The sequence below is a fragment of the Acanthisitta chloris genome, unplaced genomic scaffold (assembly GCF_000695815.1).
Source record: "Acanthisitta chloris isolate BGI_N310 unplaced genomic scaffold, ASM69581v1 scaffold3130, whole genome shotgun sequence".
In the NCBI taxonomy this organism is placed as follows: Eukaryota; Metazoa; Chordata; class Aves; order Passeriformes; family Acanthisittidae; genus Acanthisitta; species Acanthisitta chloris.
This window is the reverse complement of record NW_008653182.1, coordinates 342-9,906: the sequence shown is the minus strand read 5'-3', so window position 1 is coordinate 9,906 and position 9,565 is coordinate 342.

The following is a 9,565-nucleotide window of genomic DNA, read 5'->3' as shown; positions in this document are numbered from 1 at the left end:
CAGGAATGCAAGACAGACTCTGGAAAATGTAGGTGGGTGTTTTCTGGAATTGGCTCTGCAAGTGTCACCTCCTTTGGTAGAATAAACCCAAATTTTAAGCAGAGTGTTTGTTTTAGTGTGTAAAATACCTCCACAGGAAACACTGCAGGTTTGCAGTCCAGGAATTACACTCCAGGACTTGCATTCTGATGCCAAACTATTGCCTTTACTTCTTCCTAAGAAATATTAACCCATAGATTTCAAAAAACACGGATTAAATCCTGTATAACATTTATACACTTACTAGGGGGCTGATTATTAGATCTGCTTAAGTGTAGTAAACCTGAATATTAACCCATAGATTTCAAAAAACATGGATTAAATCCTGTATAACGTTTATACACTTATTAGAGGGTTGATTATTAGATCTGCTTAAGTGTAATAAAACTCTTAGCACTCTTGCTTGTTTGAATAAAGACTGATTGCTTATCACCTTCTCCAATATTAAACAGAAGTAATTATTGTTCACTGTGTTGCAACCATATCATTCTTTTTTTTTTGTGTCCCACTCTGCAGGAAAATCTATTTGCAACCATATCATTCTTTTTTTTTTTTTTGTCCCACTCTGCAGGAAAATCTGTTCCATCCTTGGAAGATTCAGGATGCTCAACTTATGTGTAAGAGTCTTTGTCTTCTGGCAAGTTATAAGTACAGTGGGTCTGTCTCAGTGTGAATATTCTCTTTAGGGAGAAGCTGATAGGGAAAACATGGGCAAATATTTGAAGGACTATTTAATCTGTGGGAATTTGGATCAGTGCAAAGTAATCCATGAAAAAAAAGTTAGTGGAATAGTGTTCAAAACTTTGGTGATGACATTTGATATTCTCATTGCAATGCACTGAGAGCCAAATGGGTCTTAGAGTCCCTAAAGAATGGAAAGAAAATAGTACATGTCTCCTAAAAACCTTAAAAATTAGCAATCAACATCCTGTGAAAAACTTCTGGAAATGAGGAGGTCAAGCAGAAACTCTTAATTGTACCTTTTGTTCCCAGATGTCTGAGTTGGGGCAAGGCCTGGGAGAATTCTCCACTTTGGCTGAGCAGGAGGTTGACTCCAAGTCCCCTCTGATCCAGGTTTTTCCAGCTTTCTATTCTCAAGACTCCCTAAAGTATCAGACCCATTTAAAATATTAAGTTTGGCATAAAACCAGAAACGTCATGAAATCATTTGTACAAATATTATAGAGATACAATGGCAATCACAGATTTTCTTCTGTTTTCTGATTTTACAGCTATCTATGGGGGAAAAAATATTGTTGAAGGTGACTGATGAAGACTTAAGGAAGAACCTTCCTTGTACATGAATTTCCCTCAGGAAAGCCAAGGCAGAGCTATGAACTCCAGGCACACACAACCCCTCACTGCTCATTGTCCTGCTCAGAAACCAAACACTTTGTGTCGAGGGCTGAACCCCCAAACTGCCCAAATGTCACCTGCTATGTGTTTTGCAGAACAGAGAATAAAATAATGCACCTGTCACCCAATGATTTGTGTGCAGCTCTGGCTTGGAGAGGCAGAGAACCCTCAGGGAAGGGTAAGGCTGGGGAGGAATCTGGGATGGAAGGACCTTTGTGGCTTCAGGGTTGCTCAGAGCAAGGCAAAAAATCAAAGCATCCCAGAATGGTTTGGATTGGAAAGGACCTTCAAGTTTATCTCGTTCCACTCCCTGCCATGGGCAGGGACATTTTCCACTAGCCCAGGTTACTCCAAAAAAAATAAGGATTTTCTGATTTTCCGTTCAAAAACCCCAATCCATTGAGTCATTTTGCAACACATAAACCACATTTGATTTCAGCTGCTCAGACACCCACACACCCAAGTGCTATTTTTCCTCCACTTCCTCTACAAAACTCTCCCCAGCTTCAAACCAAACCAGTTGAGCCCAAACACAGCCAAGTCCCAAGGAGCAGCTTTGGTGTGTACACTGGGATTGCACGTCACGCTGCAAACTGCGCTTTGGCCCCCTCCAAATAAAAGCAATCCGAAGGTTGTTTGTTTTCTGGAGATGCCAAAACACTTTGGAACCTGTGACTTGGCAGGAGAATTCTTCCTGCTGTGTTAAAGCAAGGAAACAGATTTGCATGAGGCAATGAATGGCTTTACTGGAAACCTTAAGGGTGAAGATGTTGGTTTGGTTAAAGAAACCAAAGGTCTTTTCCAACCCAGTTGATTCTATGATTTTATGATTCCTCCCCTCAAAAGCTCCTTTTCTCACCTCTCACATTGCACATTCATGGCAAGAAAGGAGCTCAACCCCCTTACCTACATGAAAGGAACTTCCAAGGTGGTTTTAAGGCCTGAAAAATTTGTTAAAGATCCCAACTCCAGGTCAGGATTTCACTGCTCTCAGGCATGACAGGAACACCTGGACATCCTGTTCAAATTCATCAGCTTTCATGAAGATGAGAAATGCTCTGTGTGACCCCCAGGGAGAAGGAATTACTGCTTTTGTATCATTAGGACAAGGTAAAGCAAGTTAATGATTCATCCCACCTAATACAAATACTTCCATGTTAATTAATTTTACTTTTTTCCCCTATCTGATACCCCCAAAACACCTCCCATGGAATTTGTATTTGTGCCCCTGATGTGCCTACAGCAGGAGAGCAAAGAAAGGAGGTGGGAGATGGCAACAAAGCTCCTGAGAATTACTTTTTATTTTGAAGAACTTACAAGGTTGTTGGTCTGCACAGACAAGACCAACCCTTGCCCACCCATGGTCCTACTCTTCCCATCAGAAAGGCTTGAGAGCAGGGAAGAGAAACAGACCTGCTCCATCAGGATGGCCAGTCAGGGTCTTCTTAGAGACACTGGTTTAAAAATAAAAGTGCAATACCTTAGGGAAAACCCACCTGGTTGTGTCCAGCTTTGCCCTAAAATGCTGTCCCACTGTTGGTTGGGGATAACAGAGATCAGAGCCAGGTCAGTCCTTGCTCACCTTGCCCAGGATGATGGGAACACAGTCACAACTCAAGGGTGATATGCAATGCCAGCAAAGAGTTAAAGCAAAGAAATAGATTTGCATGAGGTAATGAATGGGTTTACTGGAAACCTTAAGGGTGAAGATGTTGGTTTGGTTAAAATCTTAATTTGTCTTTTCCAACCCAGTTGATTCTATGATTTTATGATTCCTCCCCTCAAAAGCTCCTTTTCTCACCTCTCACATTGCACATTCATGGCAAGAAAGGAGCTCAACCCCCTTACCTACATGAAAGGAACTTCCAAGGTGGTTTTAAGGCCTGAAAAATTTGTTAAAGATCCCAACTCCAGGTCAGGATTTCACTGCTCTCAGGCATGACAGGAACACCTGGACATCCTGTTCAAATTCATCAGCTTTCATGAAGATGAGAAATGCTCTGTGTGACCCCCAGGGAGAAGGAATTACTGCTTTTGTATCATTAGGACAAGGTAAAGCAAGTTAATGATTCATCCCACCTAATACAAATACTTCCATGTTAATTAATTTTACTTTTTTCCCCTATCTGATACCCCCAAAACACCTCCCATGGAATTTGTATTTGTGCCCCTGATGTGCCTACAGCAGGAGAGCAAAGAAAGGAGGTGGGAGATGGCAACAAAGCTCCTGAGAATTACTTTTTATTTTGAAGAACTTACAAGGTTGTTGGTCTGCACAGACAAGACCAACCCTTGCCCACCCATGGTCCTACTCTTCCCATCAGAAAGGCTTGAGAGCAGGGAAGAGAAACAGACCTGCTCCATCAGGATGGCCAGTCAGGGTCTTCTTAGAGACACTGGTTTAAAAATAAAAGTGCAATACCTTAGGGAAAACCCACCTGGTTGTGTCCAGCTTTGCCCTAAAATGCTGTCCCACTGTTGGTTGGGGATAACAGAGATCAGAGCCAGGTCAGTCCTTGCTCACCTTGCCCAGGATGATGGGAACACAGTCACAACTCAAGGGTGATATGCAATGCCAGCAAAGAGTTAAAGCAAAGAAATAGATTTGCATGAGGTAATGAATGGGTTTACTGGAAACCTTAAGGGTGAAGATGTTGGTTTGGTTAAAGAAACTCTTCATTCGCCTTGGACTGACTTTTCCTTCTTGAGATGCACAAGCAGTTAGAGGTGACCATAGCTGGTTTCTGCCAGGATTTCCTCTACCCATGGCCATGCCACGTTCCTCCTGCAAGCACAGGGTCTTTAAAACACATCTCCATGATGACAGCAGGATCAGACAGGGTGAGCAGGGAAGGAGATGTGAGTGGTCCCTTGTGTACTCAGTCAGACTCAAACCCTCAAACTCCCCAGTGTCCATCTGACACCACCTTCAAACCAAGGAATCACTGCCATTCTGGTGCTGTCATGCAAAAAGCTGACTGCAAAGTACCCAAATGACCCTCAGGAGGTAAATCAAAGCATGACCCTTGAAGTGGCAGCAGAGCTGGGGCAGGCAGTGCTTTCCTGGCTCTCACGTGGGGTGCTGCTCACCTGCTGCAGTTTTTGGATGCTATTCCTTTAAGGCACAACAGGTGGAAATGCAGGGCTAGAGGTAAGAGGAGTATTTAAAACAGCCTGGCAGTGCCAGAGCATTCATGCTGCTGGGACAGGGAGGCAGGACACTCACAGAAGGTCCCAAGACACCAACAAACTGAGTGTGGTCAGCCCAAGGGGAAAGAGAGAAGCCTAAAATCCTGCAGAAGGAACTTGGAGTGTAAGTAATGCTGCTTCCTTGTCTCTTGGCAATGCAAAATCTTTTGTACTACCTCTGTGAGATGGGGAAGGAGAGGGACACAAGTCTGGAGGTACTTTTGAAGACTCTTCCTCACACCTGTGCAAAGGGAAGCAGCAGCTCCGACCCAGCAGTGAGGAGATGTTCAGATGTCACTGGTGGGAGCTGATTTTTTGTCAAAGAAGCTCAGAATCACAGCATTAGGCTCATAATAATTGTGTTTTCTTCCCTGCAGTAGATTTTTTTATCTTTCCTTTTTGGAAAAAAAAGAAGTGAAATGACCATTACAATATTTGCATTAAGGATTAACATAGGAAGCCACAAGTGTTCTTAAGTGTTGCTGTAGTATCTAAACCTTTGCAGCTGTGGTCATTACAGTTCTTTGAGTCACAACAGGCAGATTTTGAAAGTGAAGAAGAGAATTGGAGCAGTTACATCCCAAAGGAGCTCTGAAAAGCTCTTAAGCTTGTGCAGCTATTAGGAAGATAAGTAGATACTGAAGCACAAGTGAATGGGCTGTACTAAAACTGAAGGTAGAAGAGCCTAGCAGAGACTTTTCCCAGTCAGACCAGCAGTCAAGGTGTGGGTTTCTGCACACTGAACTCTTACTCTCCAAAGGAAACATTCATGTAGGATTTAACACATTTCATCTGAAGCACAGAGAAATATCACTCAATTGCAGTTGTGTTAGCAAATCCTGCACTGGTACTATCCATCCATCCACTGCCTGGGGGTACAGAAAGTGCTGTTGGACCAAAGGAATTTCCTGCTCTGTGCAGTATGAGTAGAAATAAAGTAGAAAAGGTTAGTAGTATTGAAAGTGCTTTCATTTTCCAGCCCAAGAACCAAATGAACCATGACACTCTTATCTGAAAAGCAACAAGTTGGTGCCTGGAGTATCTAACACCTTAGAGGAACATAAAAACCAGGTCACAAGTGAGAGTGTGGTGTATCTATCAGCTTAAAGGGCCATCAAATTAGGCCAGCAGCACAATCTCAGCAGGGATTTCAGTCACTGCCCTGAGGCTTGTCTGATTTTTCTGTATCATTTCCTTTCTGGAATATATTGCTCATACAGGACAGTGTTAACTGACACAGACACTCTTAGCTAGGAGAGTCCCAAGCACTGCAGACAATCCTAAAACCTGCTGATTTCTTGGTAAACCTTGATAATCTTCAGTAAATTCTGCCTAGATGTTTCTCCTCACTGCATCACCCAACGAGCACCTCCTGTTTATTCTTCCCATACTGCAGAGGAGGCATCTGTTTGGAATTTGAGATGTTTATTTTCTGTATATCTTTAGGTCAGCTTGAGCTTCTGCCTGAAAGTTGATTGCTCATTCTTAACCCCATGAAAATGGGATAGTTTGGTGTCTTTTTCCCATCCCACTACAGCCAATAAATCTCATGGTGAGGCCACCTATGCAGTGGCTTTGGTGGGCAGTGTGAAGTTGTAGATAACTCAATGCTGTGCCTTTCTTCTATGCACAGAAATCAGCAGCAGCTCCATAAATCACCCCTAGCACATGTGCCAGTGCTTCTCCTCAAGGTACAACCCCTGATGCTGTCTCTACACCAGTTTGCATCTCCACAGCTTTAAAATAACCCAAGGGGGGGAAAAATATTACCTATGTATACAATATATGTTATTATTTCCCAACTATTTGAGTGTGAATGAACATTCCACAAAGCAGAAAGGTTTCCAGGCTGCAATGACAAATGTCACAACTAAGTCTTCATGTTTTGCTGATGCCATAGTATGGCCTTGACACTGGTTGAGAGCAATAGTTAATAGCTAATGGACTGGACTGTGCTGGTCCTTGGCAAAGCTGCATTAGGAGTGTACCAGCTCCTCAGAGCTCCTAGTGCAGCTGAGCCAGCAGAATTTGGGGGCTGAACTCTGCTTTTTCAGACCCAGGGAGAGCAGCTGATTGCTCAGGTTTACATAACTCAGGGGGTCAGGTCCTGATCCCTTCCAAATTGTTATGAATCTGGAGATATTGTTCCTTAGGACTGACACAGTCCTGAAAGCAACACAGAAATGCAAGAGAAGGTCTTGGAATGGATGAGATTTGGAAGAGACAACGTGGTTAGAGAGCAGTATCTGCTGGTTTAAAGCATATTACAACCAAATGTCTTGATTTGTTAGCATTACTCTTGCTAATGATTAGCCTATCCTGTTCTAGGTTTGGGTGATACAATTCTTTGAACTCCCTGTTGCATTATCCACACAAAGAAGCTGGAGCCAGTCCTGCCTGGCAGAGTGTCCTACACAGGACAATGCCATTGCCCTGATTTGGTGACATTGGTGTGCAGGAGCTGAGCTGTGGGTGGAAAGGTCTCACACCAATGTGCCAACTCCCATCTCCAGAGTTGAGCTGCAATAATAGTTTCATGCTCCAACACCTTCAAAACCTGGGTCAGGGAAGAGAAGGAAACTGGCAGTGTCACAGTGCAAAAATGAAAGCAAGTCCACACAGCCAAGGTTTGAGTTGTAGCTTAAAGGAACAAACAAAAACCCAAGAGAAAGGAGTACAGCCCCAGCCCACAACTGGTCATAATCCAAAAGAACCACTGGTGTAACAAGGACTTTGCAAACACCAAACATACATTTTGCAGCTGAAAGCTTTCCTCGTGGCTGCCTGTGTGCTAGGACCAGGATTTCCCTGCAGGAGAGGCTTCCAGTGTCCATCAGCCCATGGGGACACCATGATCTCATCAGTCCTTCCTGCTCCAAGAGCCATCAGTGGGGATTCCTGTTTGGAACTTGAAATGTTTTTCCAGGATCCAAGAGGGGGAGATAGGGGATGTGGACATGAGCAGAGAAGAACCCAATGTAGCAACTGAGTCCAAACCAGTCAGGTCACACAGCCCCCAGGGAAACCTGTGAGGGATCATCACTTGCCTGCAAAGTCAGTGCAGCTGTTTCCATATGGGGTGGCCAAATGCAGACTCAGCTGGAAGGTTTTGGGAGCCTTGCACAAGCTTTGTGCTCTGTGCCAACCACCAGATCCCCACCAGGACTTAGGGAAACCTCTCAGGACTAGTCATGGCCAGGGCAGATTTCTGCACCTTTTTGAAGCTGCTGCCCAATGCAGAGGGCACAGCCCTATATGGTATACAAAGCCTAAAGCAAATCTTTGCCTCCCCTGGCAACTCCAGGGAGGATTTCACCAAGATGATAACAAGGAACACTATTCTCCCTGTTTCTGTACTCCTGAAAAGTCAGGATAGACCAGTGAGAAGCTGAGTGGCAGGAGGAGCACAGGGTGGGCACTGGCACTGGCTCTGGGCACAGAGCAGGATGAGAGCACTGCAGAACCCCCAGCACATTTGCCATAAATTTCCTTCTCAGCTCCCTCTGGCCATAACATACATGGCATATCCCCCTGTTTCCAACCTCAGCTCCTCTCTATTCCTGTGGAAACCTTTGCTGTCCCATCTCCTCTCTCATTTCAACTCCATCTGCAGAAGCACAACACAACCCACTTGCACAGCCACTTACTTGCCTTTTCTCTTCTCTGGAGCTCTGAGACTTAGACCTTCTGCTCAGTCTACAGACAGCAAATCCATCAGCAAATGTTCTTTGAAAGCAAGAAGGAACTAGAGCTCTTTTACCAACAGCTTGATGAAATTCTCCTCCAGCAGCTCAAGCAGCACTTGCTCCTTGCTGAGTGACCAGCAAAGCTCGTGTGACCATTCCTGTGGGCTAGGGATGTCACTGTCCCTGTGCCACACAGCTCTGCCAGCAGAGAGGGGGTTTCCAGCAGATGAGTGTGGAGGATCAGCACAGGTTTTTATGTAACTTGTGGCTGTACCTGCTCAGACTTGCTCTACATGGGAGTTTTCTCCATTCACTCCGTGAGTGGGGGAAGGTTTAACAGAAAACAGGACTGGAGGCGACTCAGAGCTGCAGATGTTGGTTGTGCAACACAGGAACCATCATTTTTTGGTTGACATAAGTGATGTGTGTCCTCAGAGACAGATGCAAAAATTCTTTCCTGCTCTTACATGCTTAGGAAGACTTTGGTGCCACCACTCTCACACACATCTGGCTGGATACAGATATATCTTTGTTTCAAAAAAGAAGTGTTGGGAACCCTTCCCTACCTGACAGAAGGATATGTTCTATAACCTTGAAATAGTTTGTATTTTTGAGAAGGAATTAGACTAACAGGTCATTCAATTTTGCCAAAATGGGGAAGGCTGAACTGGGATTTTGCTTGCACCACAAAGCAAGGGCTGGAGGTGACCACCAGGCAGAGGAGCTGCTGCTGGCCAGGGGCAAACATCAAGGCCCTCTTTGTGCCATATTGTTTGCTTTTGGCAGAATATGTTATGTTTGTCTTGCTGGTCATTTCTGGGATAGGTATGAAAGAGCATTTTTCATGCTCAGTGAGTTAATTATTAGCCATGGACAAGTGACCATTGAGCAAGTAGAAATCACAATACAAGGAAGAAAGCACAACAGAACACCTTTCATCTTAACAGGGAAATAAAACCCCTTTTTCTTCTTCTGGGAATTACCCTTAATAAAACTGTGTCACTCCATGCCTTGAAATCAAATTCCTCTGATTGTTTATAAAGATTTTCCTTGGCACTTGCCATCATCCCTTCTGGGTCTCTTCCAGCTCAGGGTGTTCTATGAGCCTGGAATGGGCAGGTAGGTCAACATCCATGCTCAGGAAATGCACATTCCCAGCACTGCACTATGCAGTGTCCAACAGCACACACAGCCCAGGCCAAAGCAAACAGCTGAGTGAATTAAAAGCTTTGGTTTCCTCTGAGCCATCAGTCAGTCCTAAAGAAGAGGAAGGTCAAAAATATTCATCCTGAAGA